Here is a 20,271-nt window from a genome sequence, read left to right as displayed (position 1 = left end):
CAACCTTCCTATTATTGACCCTTTAATACAGTTTCTCATGTTGTAGTGACCCCCAACTATGAAATTGTTTTCATTACTGCTTCATAACTGTAATTTTGGTACTCTTATATATTTTAATGTAAATATCTGATATACAGGATATTTAATATGTGACCTCTCAAGTGGTCACGACCCATAGAACCACTGATTTAATATTTTCTGGTCTAGGAATGTCCTTCACGTTGGGATTCCAAGAGGTTCCCCTTTCTTTCTTCCAGTATTCTTGATAACAATACCCATTTCTTTGCTCCACAGTATTTATCACAATTTAAAACCACACCTATACCTTATTCTTGTCTCCACATTTAGACTATAAGCTGTGTCAAGGAAGAAACTATGTTTAATTTTTATTCACTATTTTTCCATTTTTAATTTGAATTACAAATTGTCAAATTTTATCTGCATGTATTTATGTAATACACAGTGATGATATGATTTAAAAATACTAATTGAATAGAGGAAATAAACTAGTTAACACATCTACCACTTTAAAAGTTCACTTATGTATCCTTTAATCCAGCAAAGTAAAAAGGGACTCTAAACATTTTGCCAAGGGAGAGAAACACTAAATACTATTATGAATAATGGAGGCAAGGTGGTAGAGTTGTTGAAAGATTGGATCTGTTCCTATATGCTAAAGATTTCTAAATTAATATCATGGCTGCATTTTACCTTGCCTGGTCCTATGAGATTTATGTAGGTATTCTGAAACACTTGATTGACAGTTATACCCTAAAAAATCCACAGTCATCTGAGTCAGTATTCCAATTTATAACTTAATCTTGCCTCTCAAACATCTTTGCTTCTAAGAGTAACAGCTTGGATAATAACACCAGTGTACATGACATCATTCAAAGAAGAGAATTAGCATTATGTCCTTACTGTCTGATTGCTGTAAAGATACACCACGACCAAGGCAACCTATAGAAGAAAGCATTTAATTGGAGCTTGATTACAATTTCAGAAGGTGAGTCCATGACCATTATGGTAGAAAGTGTGGCAATAGGTAGGCATGCAGTCATAGTGCCAGCTGGAGTAGTAGCTGAGAGCAACATGCTATGAGAGAGAGCTAAACAGGTGTGGCATGGGCCTTTTAAACTCCTCTAAGAAGGCCACACATTCTAATCCTTCCTAAATAGTTCTAGCAACTATAATGAGTCTAAGGGGGATATTCTCATTCAAGCTACCACAGTGTGTGTAAGTTTCTCTGTCTCTGTCTCCCTCTGTCTCTGTATTTGTTTCTGCCTCTCTGTCTCTGTCTCTGTCTCTGTCTCTGTCTCTGTCTCTGTCTCTCTCTCTCTCTCTCTCTCTCTCTCTCTCTCTCTCACACACACACACACACACACACATACACACACAACCTCCAAACAAAACAAAATCTGATCACATGCTCCTGCCAGTGTATCCTAAATGACTCTTGGATCTGTCCTTTCCTTTCTGTCTCCATTGAGAGGACCTGCATTCAGACACTCATAGTCACTTATCTATCTAGACTACTTTGAGTGTTTCATCTCTGCTTCCTTGTTCTGATTCTGTAAAGACCAAATCCTTCTCATAAATATGGAAATACCATTCTTTCCTTAGTCCAAAAATCAATAAGGGCTGGCACTGTGCAGAAATAGCTGGCACCTTATTGAGTAAGAGAGATTCAAAGATTGCAGACATATGATTTCTCCAAGATTGATTTCTTTTTTGTTTTCCTACCGCAGATTCAACAGAATATTATTAATATGTTTGAGCTTCTGAACAAAAGCACAGAAGTATGCCGGCAGGAACAATGGAAAGGTTGCATTTCATTTTCCTTTACTGTCTGAGGTTGACAGAAGGGAAGGAACTTATTTAACATCAGATTGTAGACCCACGTCTCAGATCCTGTTCTCTGTATTACTGGAACTATTGTGAAGCTTCATTTAGATATAGCATTTAAACATTTTGCAGCACTATAACCCATTACCAAGACAGCTGTGGCATGATTTCTTTGCTTTCACTTGATCTTTCTGTTTTGCTTTGTATTTCTTGTGCCTGCATGCTAACCAATGAGGTTAGGAAGAAAATCTGATCTTAATAAAGCAATATTTGATTCAGTGCTGATTTTCAAACAAAGCTTTTGGGAGTAGCAGAGGTTTTTTGGGGAAGTGCTTAGGGAATCATTTGTGTGTATCAGTCATTGTAAAGTTCCAAGTGAGTAAGACCCTGACTGCCAGCCCCTGTTTCAACAAGATAGCTATGTTTTTGTGGTGTATGTGGGCCCACAATGCTGATGGATTTAAAAAAATATTCTGTTGTAAATTTTTTGAGAACTACTGTGCTTCAGGAATGAATTTACTAATTGCTCTTGAATTAACTATTCCATTTTGTGTTTATATTTCTTTATATCCTTTTCTTTATAATGATAATGATAAAAATGGAAGATCCAGGTTTGTCATTTAAATATGGTAATTAGACTACAGCTTGTCTATAAGTAGCTAGTGCTATAATAGATAGTGTCTAAGGCTCAAATTTTTTAGAATTTTTTGCTTATGTATTAGGGTAGGTAGGTCAAGTCCACCTAAAGGATCCTATCCTTCTTTTATGGACAAGGAGTATAGGACAGATTTGCAGAAGATACATTGTCACTAGGGATATAGATCTCCTGTTTAATTGACTTGAATTCTAAGCCTAGAATATGAACGTTATTTGAGAGATTATTATAACCTCAAACTCTCAGGCCATATTCTAGGGCCTCTATCAGAAAACAGGTGGGTGTGAATGGGAAAATTCTGTGAACAACAGACTACAAAACCAGGATACAATTTTTCTTGATGAACTAAAATTACTATCCAATGTGCTTTGAGTAAGGCATGGTGAACATTGGAGGGACCAAGTTTGTAATTCTGTGTCTATTGCCATCACCTGGCTGATACTATGGTTGCCCAAAAGCAAACCTGAAAATAAACCCAATAGATTTCTTTCCTAGAGTTTACATCCCAGCTTCTTCATCTGTAAACAGGAAATAGGCCTGAAAGTTCTTTCCCTGCCTACCTCACTACCCGACTTGATACCTCTCTAATGAAATAGTGAATGAAACGGCTTTAAAAAAAAAGGTGTATTTTATTTTGTATTTGTGGTGTGTGTGTGTGTGTGTGTGTGTGTGTGTGTGTGTGTGTGTGTGTGTGTGTGTGTGTTGGTATATGCATATGAGAGTGGCCAGAAGAAGACATTGGATCTTCTGGAGGAAGAGTTACAGGGAGCTATGAACTGCCCAACATGGGTCCTGAGAACCGAACTCAGAACATCTGGAAAAGCAACAAGCACTCTCAACTGCTGAGCCATCTCTCCAGTCCCTCAAAAGAGATTTTATAAGTGAAAATTGAGACACACATGAGGAAAGAGCCACCGCACTGTTTGTTGTTGCCTCCTGAGTGTGTGCTCACCTGTGCTTTTGTTTTAGTTGGGGACTGTCCTCCTCAGCGTTGCAGCTTTCATGATGCAGCAATGTACACTGCTTTGTGGAAAGCCAGCTCTGCCACTACACGCTCCCTGCACCCCTGAAACCTTCCAGCCCCTTTCGTGCAGACACACTGCTGTGATCTCATTTTTCAGTTCCACAAAAAGGGGGGAGATGTGGAATTTTATATTAGGAAACACTTCTGAAGAGGCAAATAATTGCCTTTGGAAAGAGAGTTCTTTTCTCTTCCAAAAATTCATATCTGTTGGTTAAAATTGATGTGACTTTATTTTTTTGGCTAGAACTCTGCACTATTCCACTGAGCCATAATTATTCCTTTGGTGATGCAGGAGTTTACTGTGAGATGGGAACTAAATCTAAGAGAGCAAATCCATCTGGTACATATGTTGAAGCTCTCTCTAAAGTCACTGACACTGAAATGTTAATGCTAGATTTTTATCTTCTGGTAACATCTAGATATTGAAATAATGTGAGCTCAGGCCCTGGGTCACTGAACAAAAGGCTGAATTCCATTCCCTTACATGGCATTGGATACCCCACACAGTGGATTCACGGCTTTGTTGTCAGAGCAAGATGGTAAGATAGACCTTGCTTTCTAATCCTGTCACTTAATTTTTAGATCCTGAATGATCAGAAAAAAAATCAGCAGCTAGAAGACCCAGGGCCTCCCAATACCTGTAGTATCTGGAACTAGGTTGGCAGGATAACAGAATCCTCCTATCATCCACTTAGGTTACTAACACCAGATTAGTCTGAAATCCCTAGTGGTAAATGATCTTGAAAAACATTTTCCTAGGAGACTCACTTTGAAACCTTCGTTTTTACATTACGGTGAAGCTAAGGAGCCCACTGAATGCTATCCTGTTTGGTTGGAGCTATGGAACTTACTCTAATCTGTGGTAAGCCTTCCCTGAAATACTGAACTAATTCTCTCTACCTGGCTGTAGGTCCCCTGTCACAAACACCTACTGATCAGATGACAGGTTAGCAGGACTGTTATCATCACAGCACTAGATGTCCATCATTTTATGGGGTCCAGGTAGGGAGTTGCACTTCATGACATCTATAGGATGAAACCTTTTCTACTCTCTTGTGCTGGTCAGACAGTGCTATTCACAGTGAGTTCCCAGGTTCAGAGGCATCCTGCATCTTAAGACGACATAAAAAACTGCCTATAAAATGGAGTCTCTCAGAGGAGGGCACAGTCTGTGAAATAACTGTTTTGCATGATATGGCATAACGTAGGTCAGGGCACAGCTTGATCTCAACAATATCTTACTTTTCACTTGAGACTGAGTCCAAGTTCCTGCCTATGCTTGCCTGGAAGAATCAACCAAAGAGAACACAAGGGGATTTGCTGGTCTCCAATGAAATAAAATACTCTGAGCTACCAAACAGCTGACTCTTCAGATTTATTAACAAAATCTGGCTGATTTTAGCTTTTTGACATTTTTCCCTTTTGCTTTGTAGTCTAGTGTGAAAGAGATTCTCCAGGGCAAATTGTCAATGGGAGGAATTTAGAGCAGCCATTTTTCATTTGCACATGGCTGAGGATAAGTCAATAAAAGGATTACTACCATTTTCTAAAAATAAGCTATTGAGGAGGGCCATTGGTTATTTTCCAAATATATTCCACCTCTATCAAAGGATATTGTTCTCACAACAGAGGAATTTCAATTGTTATACATTTTAATATAATTTCCCTCTCTTGTTTTCTTAGCATTCAATGTGCAAAGTCTCTCTTTAGAGTCACATTGTGACATCTCATTCTTTTCTCATGCCTTTGCCCTTGCCTCTCTGGAAAACCACTTGAATTTTCACTGCTTCTGTGAGCTGTTAGTTAGAAAGCTTCAAGGCCTTTGACAAACACAAATATACAAATCACTGTTGGCTGTTGTTTGCTGCTTCTCCCACACTGTAGTTTCCTTCTATCCCACTGCTTCCCATATAGAATTGCAGACATCATGGTTTTTCTTTCTTGATTCTAGGCTTTGGGTATAAACAAGGTACCTAAAGCTACATGTTATTGGATGCTTTAGTTTTTAAAGTAGAGAAGTTTTGTTATTGCTGTTGTTTAAGGCTATGTAAGAACCTGCTTTGTACTGTATATAGATTATATGTAGCATACTTTGTTTTATATTCTTAATGATGTCTATATTCATAAGCTCCCCATATTCAGTGCCTGGGGATCTAAGAGTACTATAGCATGAAAGCTGTGTATGTGTTGGCCCTTTCAATTGGCTAATAGACCATCTTTCCATGTAGTTTCCCACTTTTTTGTTGATGGCTGAAGGTTCCTTTAGTTTACTTTTTATCTGCTTCAGTTTACCAGTGAGTATTATGGACACATTATTTACAAAGAGTTGGCTACATTCTGCCACATTCTGATTTCTCCTGAGAGAAACAGAATCCCCTCCAGTCCCGTCTTTAACTTAGAACATGTGGAGGGCCAAGAATCACATATTGTAATTTTGTTTCATATTTGGAAATTTTCCTCAAGGCTTATTGCTACACTAAGGAAATGCTTTGAAAAATGGAGTTTTCCTCTTGGAAAAAAAAGAGAGATCTAAGACCACCATTGTTTGATTAAATTTTGTTGTGCCTTGCCTTTCATATTTTATCTCATATAATGATGAACAAGACTTGCATTGGCAATTTCAAATAATTTTGATATTTGTCTGTTACATTAAAATCACACCATTTACCACCTGTCTTTCTTTTCTCCAAACCCTCCATGGACTTATCGTCTTGGCCTCTTTTTTTTTTTTTAATTGTTACATTTTGGAAACACCATGTGGAACATTATGTTTTCTATTTCCTTTTCTTCCTGTTGCTGAGATAAATGCCATGACCAAAAGCAAGGTGTATGTGTGTGTGTGTTGGGGGGGGGGAGAGTTGATTTCATGTTATACTTCCAGTTACAAATTCACTCTTGAAGGACATCAGTGTAACAACTCAAGCAGGAGCAGAGGCAGAAACTATGGAAGAAAACTACTTTCTGACCAACTCTCTGATTCATGTCTAGTAAGCGCGCTCTCTCTCTCTCTCTCTCTCTCTCTCTGTTCTTTCCTCTTAAAAATAAATTTACTTATTATATTTACATCCCAATCATACCTCTCCCTCATCCCTCCTTACCTCCCAGGCTCACCCTTACAAATCTTTCCCCCTACTACCTCCTTTCTCCTCAGAGAAGGAAAGGGCCCCTTTATTACCACCCCACCCTGGGGCATTCAGTCCCAGAAAGAATAAGCACACCCTCTTCACTGAGGCTCAACCAGGCAGTCCAGCTGTGGGAAGGAGATCCAATGGCAGGCAACAGAATCAGAGACAGCCTCTATTCCAATAGTTAGGGAACCCACATAAAGACCAAGCTGCACACCTGCTATAAATATGTATGTGTGTGTGTGTGGGGGGGAGGTCAGCCCACATATGCTCTCTGGTTGGTGATTAAGTCTCTATGAGTCCTCATGGATTAGCTGACTCTGTAGATCTTCTTGTGGTGTTCTTGACCCTTCCAGCTTGCTCACTTCTATCCTCTGCTCTTCTTCAAGACTCCCTGAATTCCACCTGATGGCTGTAGGACTCTACATCTGTTTTTGTCTGCTACTGGATGAAGCCTCTCAGGAGATAGTTATTCTAGATTCCTGTTTGTAAGCATAGCAGAGTGTCATTAATAGTGTTAAGGGTTGTCTCTCTCCCATGGGATGTGTCTCAAGTGGAGCCAGTTGTTGGTTGGCCATTTCCCTCAATTTCTACTCCATTTTTATCCTGCATATCTTATAAGCAGGACAAATTTTGGGTTGAATGTTATAGGGGTGGGTTGATGTCCCCCTCCCTCCACTAGAAGTCCTGCCTGGCTAGAGGAGGTGGCCATTTCAGTCTTCATATCTCCTGCTGGTAGGATTCTCAGCTAAGATCACCTCCAAAGACTCTCAGAACCTCCCCCATTTCAGATCTCCAGCTCCTCACAGTGATGCCCCTTATCAATTGTCATTCTCGCTCTCAGCCCTCTCCTATACACCCTCTTCCCACACCTGATCACTGTCTCTGCCCCACTCCTTACCTCCTTTTCTACCCAGTTCCCTCTCTCCACCCATCTCTGATGATTATTTTGTTTCCTCTTCTGAGGGAGATTCACTAATCCTCCCTTGAGCCCTCATTATTACTTGGCTTCTTTGGGTCTGTGGATTGTAGCATGGCTGTTCTCCATTTTATGCTTAATGTTCACTTATTAGTGAGTGCATACCATGCATGTTCTTTTGGGTCTTGGATACCTCACTCAGGATATTTTTTAGTTCTACCCATTTGTCTATGAGCTGGGTCCTGGGTAGAACTTTTCCAAGTTTTCTGAACAACCCCCAAATTGATTTCCAAAGTTGTTGTACAAGTTTGCACTTCCACCAGCAATGGAGGAGTGTTCCCCTTGCTCCACATTCTACCCAGTATGTGGTGTCAGTTAAGTTTTTAATCTTAGCTATTCTGATGGGGTTAAGGTGGACTCTCAAGAGTCGTTGTCCCTCATGACTAAGGATGTCGAAAATTTCTTTAAGCACTTCTTGTTCATTCAAGATTCCTCTGTTGGGAACTCTCTGTTTAGCTCTGAACCCCATTTTTAGTTGGATTATTTTTGTTGTTGTGTCTAATTTCTTGAGTTCTTTCTATGTTTTTGCATATTAACCCTTTGTCAGATGTAAGGTTGGTGAAGGAAGATCTCTTCCCATTCTATAGGCTGCACTTTTGTCCTATTGATGGTGTCCTTAGCCTTTCAAAAGCTTTTCGGTTTCATGAGGTCCCATGTAGTAATTGTTGATCTTGGTGCTTGAGCTATTGGTGTTCTGTTCAGGAAATTTTCTCCTTTGACAATATGTTCAGGGCAGTTCACCACTTTCTATTCTATTTAGTGTGTCCAGTTTTATGTTGAGATCTTTGGGGGAGGAGAAAAACATGATCAAAATATATTGCATGAAAAATTTAATACAAAAATCTTCATGAAAAAAATGCCCCAAAGAAATTTCTGCAGGTTAATCTGATCTAGGCAATTTTTTCAGTTGACTTTCTCTTTTCCCATGTTCCTTAGTTTGTGTCAAGTGACAATCAAAACCAACCAGTACAAGATGATTCATTTGGATCTTTAGAGCTGAGTAGAAAGTTCCTAGTTAAGACTGATGTGAGAACTTTGAGAACAGTTAAATACATAATTGGTTTGGTAGACTGAAAGCAATGTTGGCAGGAAGAAATTAGTGATGGTCCTAGAAGAGTGGAAATGGAAAAGAAATGTAGTAAGACTGAAACCCAAAAGTATATTGTCTTAGTTAGGGCTTTACTGTTGTGAACAGACACCATGATCAAGGCAAGTCTTATATATATATTAAAAAAAAAAAAAACAAAACATTTACTTGGGGCTGGCTTACAGGTTCAGAGGTTTAGTCCATTATCATCAAGGTGGGAGCATGGCAAGTATCCAGGCAGGCATGGAACAGGCAGAGCTGAGAGTTCTATGTCTTCATCCAAAGGCTGCTAGTGGAAGACTGACTTCCAGGCAACTAGAGTGAGGATCTTAAACCCACACCCACAGTGACACACCTACTCCAACCAGGTCACACCTATTCCAATAAGGCCACACTTCCAAATAGTGCCACTCCCTGGCCCAAGAATATACAAACCATCACATTCCACTCCCTGGCCCCCATAGACTTGTTCAAACACATGAGTCTATGGGGGCGGGCATACTTTAAACATAGCATAATGCAAAATGCATTTAGTCCAACTTTCAAAGTCCTCATAGTCTATAGCAGTCTCAACAATGTTAAAAGTCCAGAGTTCAATCAAGGTCTCTTCTGAGATTCATCCAATCACTTAACTGTAATCCTCAAAGAAAGACAGGAAATCAGCTGGGCAAACTCCACATCTCCATGGCTGATGTCAAAGCAGTCTTCAGATCTCCACTCCTTTTTCAACAAACTGCTTTCTCCTGGGTTGATTCTACTCCCTGTTAGCAGCTTTCCTCAGCATGTATCCCATGGCTCTGGCATCTTTAACATCTTTGAGTTTCCAAGTCAATTTCAATGTTACAGCTTCTTGTTTCAGTGTCTGGGATTCCACTTATCTTTTGGGCTCCTCATAAGGGCTGGCATCACTTCTCCAGCTCTGCCCTCTGTAGCACTCTAAGCTCAGGTTGATCAGCTCCACTATGGCTTCTGCTCTTGGTGATAATCCCATGGTACTGACATCTCCAATACACTGGGGTGTTCCACTCCAACTAGGCTTCACCAATAGCCTCTCATAGGCTCTCTTCATGGTGCCAAACCTCAAATCCTTTGCATGATCCCTTCATTCCTGGGCCATCAACTACAACTGAGGCTGCACCTTCACCAATGGCCTTCCATGGCCTCTCACAGTGCCAAGCCTCAGCTGTTCTTCATAACCCCTTCATGCTTTCAAAACCAGTATCGCTTTAGTGACTCTTTCCCATTACGAAGTACACCTGCAGTGGGAGGTACAACCTTGGCTATCTCTGGAATACAGCTTCTATGTGCTCGAAGAAAACACTTCCCAGAAGATTTTACCTCAGTGACGCTGGTCGCTTCTTAATCACTGCTAATTTCTTAGCTCCAGCTAACCAGCATTGATTGTCCAAGTAGTCCCTTCTATTATTCACTCTAAAGCCAGAGCCACATGGCTGAAACTGCAGACTTCTGCTGCTTGCAGGAGCTGGAACATGGCCCCCTTGTTCTATTACACTATCACCAGGTTTCTGTTCTCCAACTCTGTACTGGCTAGTTTTGTGTCAACTTGACACAGCTGGAGTTATCACAGAGAAAGGAGCTTCAGTTGAGGAAATGCCTCCATGAGATCCAACTGTAAGGCATTTTCACAATTAGTGATCAAGGGGGGGAAGGCCCCTTGTGGGTGGTGCCATCTCTGGGCTGGTAGTCTTGGGTTCTATAAGAGAGCAGGCTGAGCAAGCCAGGGGAAGCAAGCCAGTAAAGAACATCCCTCCATGGCTTCTGCATCAGCTCCTGCTTTCTGACCTGTTTGAGTTCCAGTCCTGACTTCCTTTGGTGATGACCAGCAGTATGGAAGTGTAAGCGGAATAAACCCTTTCCTCCCCAACTTGCTTCTTGGTCATGATGTTTGTGCAGGAATAGAAACCCTGACTAAGACAAACTCCTTCACTACCTTAGATTGGCTGTTCTGGATCTTGCTCTGTAGATTGACCTTGAACACAGACATCAACATGACTGTCTCCCGAGATTAAAGGTGTGTATCACCAAGCCTGGATCTAAATCTAGCTGGGTAGGATCTTGCCCCAAGGTCCCACTCCCTTAATCTGTTATCTCCTAGAACACACGAGTTTGCTCCATTTCACTTCCTGGTACCCCTCTGCTGGGTTTTTTTTGAGACTTCCTTTGTCCATACAATTAATCTGAATCTCTTCACCTTAGCTTCAGGCAGACTTTTCAGATGAGGGCAAAAAGTAGCCACATTCTTCACCAAAATACCACAAAACAGTCTTTATGCCACATTCTGAAATTCTTCTCCTTTGAAATCTCTTGGGCCAGGTCAACACAGTTCAAATTACTCCCAGCAACAAAGTCTTCCATATTCCTACTAGGATGACCCATTAAGCCCCATTTAAAGCATTCCATTGCTTTCCAAATCCAAAGTCCCAAAATCCACATTCTTTCAAATAAAAGCATGGTGAGGTCTATCACAGCAATACCCCAGTCCCTGGTACCAACTTCTGTCTTAGTTAGGGTTTTACTGCTGTGAACAGACACCATGACCAAGGCAAGTCTTATAAAAAAAACAACATTTAATTGGGGCTTCCTTACAGGTTCAGAGGTTCAGTCCATTATCATCAAGGTGGGAGCATGGCAAGTATCCAGGCAGGCATGGAACAGGCAGAGCTGAGAGTTCTATGTCTTCATTCAAAGGCTGCTAGTGGAAGACTGACTTCCAGGCAACTAGAGTGAGGATCTTAAGCCCACACCCATAGTGACACACCTACTCCAACCAGGTCACACCTATTCCAACAAGGCCACACCTCCAAATAGAGCCACTCCCTGGTCCAAGAATATACAAACCATCACATATAGTGTAAGCAAGAGTTAGAGATCCAGTATGGCTTCATGGCAGAGATCTTCATCAGTCTGGGATATATGTGATCTGTCTCTATGTTACAGAATAAAAGGAAGGCCTGGATTTGAATATAGAATTGAGGAGAACAAAGAAGAACAGTGTTAGATTGATTTTTATTATTGTCTTGAAATATGTGATATTGTAGAATGTACAAAGATCCAGGTATGAGCACCTCATTTCCAATTCAGATATAAAGGACAAATTTTGTCTATTAATGAGATTCCACTTAATGACTAGCCATAATAAAATGATGACTAGGCTTATATGAGCAGACAAAGTTCAAACCAGTTAGAAATATGTTTGGCACGATAAGAGCTATTGATTATACTATACTGTAAAGGCCGTAGTCTCTACACCAAATATTCCATACAGGTATGGTGCAAAGATTATAACACAAGCATCATTGGATTGATATGCTAATCCACACAGAAGTATTAATTCATTCCTTCAACCATGTACAGAGAAACTCCCTAAGGAAGAAAAGGTTCTGGGAGAGGATATCAATGAACAAATATCCTATTGTGAGATATCTACTCTTCAGTGCATTCACAGGCCTTCGAAAAATGTTTAGTAGTATATAATGTGATTTTTAAAAATGTCATACTGAATTTCTCCTAACCAATTGGTTTTAAGTATCAACTAATTATTTTTTATACATTCACCCATGTGCACACTGTTTCTATGAATGCTGTTTTTGAGATTATGATTCTAGAAATAAAAGTCCCACATAATGCCTGGAGTAAGTGCTTAATTTAGAGAAACCTTTCACAAGTGTTGGAAGATAATTTTATTCCTCTAATAAAAGAGAAAAAAATGTACAAGGTTTTCTCTCCATTGTGAATCTTAAGCATTGGCAAAAAATATCATCTCAACTCTGTTGCTATCTTGTTTGCTATACTCTGTCTTCTCTGGAGTATGAAAATATAGAGTAGCTTAAATCATTTTGTCACTTTAATAGTACAAATAGTACTTTAAAAGCAAAAGCAATCAGTCCAACATTTATCTCATCCAGTCCTCTTCTTGTTAAATAACTCCTTTTTTTTTTTTTAATCATACAAAAACTCAGGCTGGAGTGAAAACATTTGTGAGATACCCAGAATGCTACTTGTATACTGGGACCTAAACTCCTGTCTTCTTCCACTGAGCAATCTCTCCAGCCTTGATCATACAAAGTTGATTGATCCTTCATATTAGGTAGATTTGTAAAATATTTTTGAATGGCAATGACTTTCATTATTTTTTCTGTTACTAATGTTTAGTATGATATTAATATGATATAAAGGAGACAGATACTGTATTTCATCAGGAAGGTGGCTGATGTTATTCTAATTAGTAAATTAACTTTTAAAATATTTTATTTTTATTTTATGTGTATGTATAAATGCCTGCATGTGTGTTGCATGCATGCCTAGTCTCTATCGAGGACAGAAGAAGATGATTTTCTTGAACTAGAGTTACAGTCAGTTTTGAGCTATCACATGGGTGTTGAGAAACAAATTTGGGTCCTCTGCAAGAGCAGCAAGTGCTTTTACTCGCTGACCCATTATTCTAGCCTCTACTTTAAAAATATCTATCTGTCTGTCATCTATCTATCTATCTATCTATCTATCTATCTACCTATCCATCCATCCATCCATCCATCCATCCATCCATCCTCCTATCTTAGACAGGGTCCTTCCATGTCACCTTGGCTGTCCTAGGTCTTGCTGTATTGACCAGATTTGTCTTGGGACTCACAAAATTGATTTCTCTCTGCTTTCCAAGTGCCATGTGAGTTCTTTATAGCTCTAGTTGGTTATGTGAATCTGGGAGGGTGGGGCCAAAAAATGAAGAGGACTACACCCTCATGCACTAGCTGAGCATCAGACAATTTATACTCTGAGAGTTAAGAAGAGTTATATGAGCAAAGTATACAATCGCAAGGACAAGTTGCACATGGCAAAAACATGTTTTTCCATAGAGGCATTGTCTTAGTCAGGGTTTCTATTCCTGCACAAACATCATGACCAAGATCAAGTTGGGGAGGAAAGGGTTTATTCAGCTTTCACTTCCATACTGCTGTTCATCACCAAAGGAAGTCAGGACTGGAACTCAAACTTGTCAGAAAACAGGAGCTGATGCAGAAGCCATGGAGGGATGTTCTTTACTGGCTTGCCTCCCCTGGCTTGCTCAGCCTACTCTCTTATAGAACCCAAGACTACCAGCCCAGAGATGGTCCCACCCACAAGGGGCCTTTCCCCCTTGATCACTAATTGAGAAAATGCCTTACAGTTGTATCTCATGGAGGCATTTCCTCAACTGAAGCTCCTTTCTCTGTGATAACTCCAGCTGTGTCAAGTTGACACAAAACTAGCCAGTACAGGCATATAAAAAATAGCCAGTTGTAATGAATAATTTGAAGCAAACTCACTCCTATCCACTACACCTACATGTAGTGGCATGAAACTATAATCCAAGTTCCCCTTGTGATGGAGAAACAAAGATTATAGGACTCTTGTTTTCTTGTAGTTTTCTCAAAAAGTCTCAATAAACTTCCACAGATTAGTTCATGGACCATGTTCTGACAGTAAGCAAATAATTTTTTTCAAATTAATGGCCAATATTTATGTTATTATAGATTTAGAAAAAGTTTACAATGCCAAGCCAAGGAATACACTGCTTGCATTTTCCTTTTTTCAATATCTTATTTTTCCCAAGATGAGTAATTGCATTAAATTTTTTGCCTAGCTTTTGTGTTTGTTCTTTATTTTGTCTACAATTCATCCTAGATGTATTAAAGAATCTTTAGCATTATTTTTTAAGTACTCTTCTATGTCAGATTATCTATATCAGTTTTTTTTTTCTTTTTGGAGTCTTCCAGTCTCCAGTTTGCTCTCTTGGCCTAATGCATAAATATTATCCAGAGACTGCACTTTGCCCCCTTCTCACTTTAGAACCTGAGGTTTGTTTGTTGTTGTTTTTTTTTTTGTTACACATGTATTACTCCTTTTTTTTTCTTACTTGTTCATGAAGCATATGTTCTAATAGTTTGCTAAGTAAAACTCTGCAAGTATAGTGATCAGACTTTTAATAAGTTGTACCATGTACCATGAGCTCAAAGGCTTATATGACAGTGTTTCTTTCTGACCATAACCTGTGTCATCTCTTTTGCATTCTAGGGCCAATGTAAATAAATAGCACTTGTATCCAAAAAGAAACTTTTGTGTTGGGAAAGGAGTACTGAAAAAGCAGTGATGGTTCTTGGTACTTCTGTTCAGAGGTGGCCCATATTATTGCTTCTGTTTACACTTCATTGGCAAAATGAAGACCATGACCAAACCTGTTGTCAATGAGAATGACATAATTTTCATATTGGCAAAGAAATATTATTTATCATAGAAAATATCCAACTAGCATATATAATTTTAGGGTTTTTTTTTCCTGAAAACATTGCTCTATTGATTCCTAGTTTTCACCAGGCATGGGAGCTCATGCCTATAATCACAGCACTGAGACAGAAGAATTATTAGGAATTTCAGGCCAATTTGCTGTGTTCCAATCCAGGCTCAACTATCCAGTGAGAATCTTTAAAACAGCCCCACACAGTGTGATGCCAATCTGACTTCTTGTTTTCTATGTAACAGTTTACTTTACTCTAAAACATTTTAGGGATCGTTTAGGCCCTGTTATTGACACATTTATGATGGAATTACTTGGTGTAGATTGTTATGGATATTTAAACTGATCATTTCTTGGGAATTTTAGATGTGGAAATTAATGTAATTATTTTCAGAGACACTTTCCTATAGTTAGATAATTTTTGCTTCTAGTCTTTTTTTCTGAAAAATTGATTATTTGTAGGTTAGACTCAGTGAATTTCCCATATTTGATTCTTATATTTCTGTCTATTAGTTTTCATGTTTTACTTTGGGGAATATTTTCTTGTTTCAACTTTTCCTTTTCTCTTTTTGCAAACTGATTATCACATTATCAGTGCCTATAAATTTCTCTGTTTTCTGCCTTTTCCATAGTACTTTGTTCTTGTATATGGCTATAAATTTTTCTCTTATCTCATTGAAAGTATTAATTATAGTTTTATTTTGAATTTTTTTTTGTTATATATGTTTTATCTGGCTTCCATTTCCCTGTTTGCTTGTTTTGGCTTCTGTCATCTTGAAGACTTCCTCAAAATGTCTCATAAACCCCCAGAAGGATTTTTCATAGTTAAGAAAGGAATTTAAAAAGTGAATTAGAAGTAAGGAATATGAAAGCAGAGTTTGTCACTTTATGGAATTTACTGTGGAGTGACTAGTTATAAGGAACGTTTTGTTGGGGGAAATCCAAAGGCTAGTAAATTGATAACTTTCTTCTGTTTACTGTCACTTTTTCAAAAATAAATAGAATCTGCTATGCCACTTGAATATATCTGGGTAGACTGGCTTGGGATCTGCCATTCCATATGTAGAATTTCACTAAATCTCTCTATTTCCTGTCACTTTCTTTGTCTTCTGCCAAAGCTGATGCTCCCAGAGTGCCCTAGTGTATCTTGATTAGAATTGTCAGAGAATATATCTCTTGTGTCCTAAGGACAATGGTGGCAAATGAAATAATTTACCAGACAGTTTATGGAATATTAATGATCAAATTACAAGCAAACCAATCAACATTACTTCTAATTTTTCCCAGTATAGTAATTTATGACATTTTTCTAAAGACTAGCATGTTTAAGATCAATTTTGAGAAAGGAGAGAAATTACCATAGTTGCTGCTTATAGCTTTAAAAAAACATTCTCAATATATTGTGATGTCTACAGTTTGCTGATTTATAACAGGAATTGTGTTTCAGTTGAAAAACTTGGCTTGTGGAGGTATATTTGTTTCTACAAGGGAGAATCCAGGGCAAACAAGTATTGTGGCACAAACTGATGTTGGGAAAGTGTGGTATTTGCACAAACAGCTAGCACATTTCTCTGGTCAGCCAATTAAGCAGCAACTATTCTGAGGTATCAGGTAGACTGCAGTGTTCATCTGCTGAAAGTAGGAAGCAATGTATCAGGAGCACATCTGAAATGGATTGCCAGTGGAGCTTGAAAAGCATTCTTTTCTGGTGAAAGAACCTCACAAGTATCTTTTTTAAAACAAAAGACTATTTATACTTATCAATATAAAATATGAACTAAACAACCAGCACATATCCTGGGGTAACACCAGAAAATGGGAAAGAGAAAAGGCACCATTGCTGGGGTGAAGGGTACAAGTGAATTGCTCATAAATATCTTGTTACATCACCACACACAGCAACTCCATGCAACCTTGAGTCCCATCATTGCTGTTTTTGAGCTCTTTCATTTCACACAGGCATCTTTCTCTTCCCTGTGTATAAAATTCATCTTTGATACCCTGTCTGGTCTTGGCAGAAATTTCAATGAACAGAATCCCATAACTCCTGGACAGTGTGTGAGCTTATTTTGTGGCCTTGTTGGCAAATTAAATTTGTTTTCTTACCAGCACTGTACATATATCATCTGAGATGTTTACCCAGTCTGCTGTCTCTGTGATAGCTCATATTTATCAACAAAATCATTCCTGATTAGCTAGATTGTCAGTGCACTTTTCTCAATATCACCTGCTTCCATTGCCATCGCTCTGTACCTGTCATTCACACCAGTACAAATCTCCAACTCCACTGCTCTGAGTTTAGATTTACTTAGGACATGAACTGGTCAAATATGGGAGATTTTAGGATTGCCACTTAGTAATTACTGTAGCAAAATATTAGGTAACTTATGAGAGGAGGGATTTACTTGGGTTATGGTTGAGAAGGTTTAGTTGTTGTTGGTGGGGAAAGCAAGGTATAGAAGGATGTATCTTTGCTATTGAACCTGGGGGACACAGCCAGTTTCCCAAGCAAGGTTGAGCTACCTATCCTCAACAAGCCAATTAAAAGAGCAAAATCAATAGTGGAAAACAGAAAAAGGAAATGTATTTAATGCAGCCACATTATAAAGAAAGACAAAGAGGTTAAATGGATCCCCAAGTTCATATTTAGGGTTCTGAAGTGAGATTTCAGTTTAAAAGCACACTTAGGCAGTCCACACCAAAGCAGTATTACTCCCATTGATTCATTATTGTTTAGGTTTCAATTTCATTCTATATGGTGGTGTAACAAATTAGAAACTTTGTGATCTCTTTAAGGGTTATGCCTTTTTCTTCTTCCAGCATGAGATTCCTGGGACAACTCCTATTTCTTTGTGTTCCATTTTCAATAGTCTGATAGTCAGATTGAGAGACATAACTTTTTTCTTTAGACTATTTTAATTTCTGCCAGGATACTTACAGCTTCATGGTAGTGGGTAGCTCCATAATGGTACAAGCTTTTAAGTAGTATCTTGTCCATATCCCAGGGGTTGAGAAATCACAAATCTCAAGATCATATAGACTTGCCATAACCCAGAAGTTCTATTCCAGTGGCCTTAGTCTGTCACCTAGGCTCCTTATCCAAAACTTGTACACTCTCCCAAAATAGTACTACCTGGGAAACAATCAAATGAGCTTTTGAGGGACAATTTATATTCAAAATATAACATAAATAGTTCCACCAAGAAGTGGTAATGTGAGCCAGGCGTGGTGACACACGCCTTTAATCCCAGCACTCGGGAGGCAGAGGCAGGCGGATTTTTGAGTTCGAGGCCAGCCTGGTCTACAAAAGTGAGTTCCAGGACAGCCAGAGCTACACAGAGAAACTCTTTCTTGAACAACCAAAAAAAAAAAAGTGGTAATTTAGAGCATAATATTTGTTATAAGATTATATAGATCAGACTGTATCCATCACATTTACCGTTTTGCTATTTAGTAATTTATATGTCCTTAGTTAACATTCTTATGCTGTGGTTTCCTTATTTGTAGTATGAGGTCAAGAATAGTTTCTCTCAGTGGTGGAAGAACAAATTTCAACAAAATGATATGCATGTAGTGCTTAGAGTAGAACCTAGCAAGCAGCAAGTATTATGTGTAGTATCTATCTGCTGTTAGAGAATGACAATAATCCTTTCTCATATTGCTTTATTGGCAATGGAATGATCCTTATGAAATCTTTATACATCGTCAATACCTAATGTGACACAAGTATTTGAAAATTGTATATTTGTACTACTTTTGAATAAACATTCTTCATCTGTAATTTCTCATAGAATAATGTGAGCATCACTTTTTATTATTTATTTTATTGAAAATAGATTATTCTTTTATACAAGATATCTTAACTACAGTTTTCCCTCCTTCTATCACTTCCAGTTCCCCCTCCCTCTCTTTTATCCCCAGATCTATTCCCAGTCTGTTTTCTCTTAGAAAAAAGAGCAGGTTTCCAAGAGATGACAGTCAAACAGGACAAAACAAGATACAAATATGACAAGGCAAAAGCCCCATATAAAGGCTGGACAAGGCAACCCAATAGGAGGAAAAGAGTGTCAAGAGCAGGTACAAGAGTCAGCTTCTCTGATGACGACTAGACAAGACACTGATCGATGAATATAGCAGAATGTCATTAGGAATCACTTCATTGATTTTTATTTTGCCAGTCCTATGTGGTTCTACCCAAGGTCTTGGGTTTTCCCTTTAACATTTCCATAATTCAATGGGAATTAAGCATATACATTTCCAAGGGTGTTTGTAAATACACCCAAATAAAGAACTCTAAAATGGCAGTAAAACCTTAATTGAGAACTGAAGACAACAATTAGAATTACTGCTGTATGTAAGTTTGGAGGCAAAGACAGAGAAGCTATGGAGTAGCTTTGGAGATGAAATAGGTGTATTTGACATGTAGAGCCTAAAACACTAGTCCTTACCCCATTTCAGGTAAGAGAAGAAAATTTAAGTGAAGGGGAGAGGTACTCATTTAGGATAGATAACACATTTAACAGCACAACCAGGGCTAGAATCTAGCTCTTTGAAATCCATATTCTCTGCTTCACTATCTGTATCTGCATTTAGCATCTATAAAATTATACAGAACTAGATTTGTCACTGGTTCAATAGTGGCAAGACTATTTGGGGGTGTGTGGATGATTAACTGCTTTCTAATTGTATTTAAGGCTAGAACCTGGAGAGACAGTCCAGTGATTAAGAATACTTGCTCTTGCCAAGGACCTGGTTTTAGTTCCCCACCACCCACATGGTAACTTACAACCTTCTGCAAATCAAGCCCCCAAGGATTCTGTATCCTCTTCTGATCCCTTTGGGTACCAGGCACACATATGTCGCTCATAATACACTCAGGGAAACCACTCATACACATACAAATGAAAAATAAAATACATATTCAAAAAAGGCAAATGGATTGAGAGGTCACAAGTCCTAAGGAGGAATATATTATTGATTTTAAAATGGACACTTAGACAAATTGCCTTCTAAGTATTTATGTTTATACCCATGGCATATTACTACTCTTAGCCTTGGTCAGAATAACTTCTATTTGTAGTGGGTGACAGTTAATGCAGAGACTCATACATAACTGGTCAAAATGTTGAAAATAGGTGACTATTGAATGCTTAGCTCTACATGGCACACATCTTCCCATCTAAGAATCATGGAACATTGTGGACGAGTGGGGAGATTATAGGAGCCAGAGAATGGGAAGGAGTGCTATGAAATACTTAATATGA

This window comes from Mus caroli, unplaced genomic scaffold (assembly GCF_978045245.1).
Source record: "Mus caroli unplaced genomic scaffold, Mus_caroli_1 scaffold_5, whole genome shotgun sequence".
NCBI classification, from domain to species: Eukaryota; Metazoa; Chordata; class Mammalia; order Rodentia; family Muridae; genus Mus; species Mus caroli.
The sequence above is the reverse complement of the archived record's forward strand: the minus strand, read 5'-3'. Positions refer to the sequence as shown.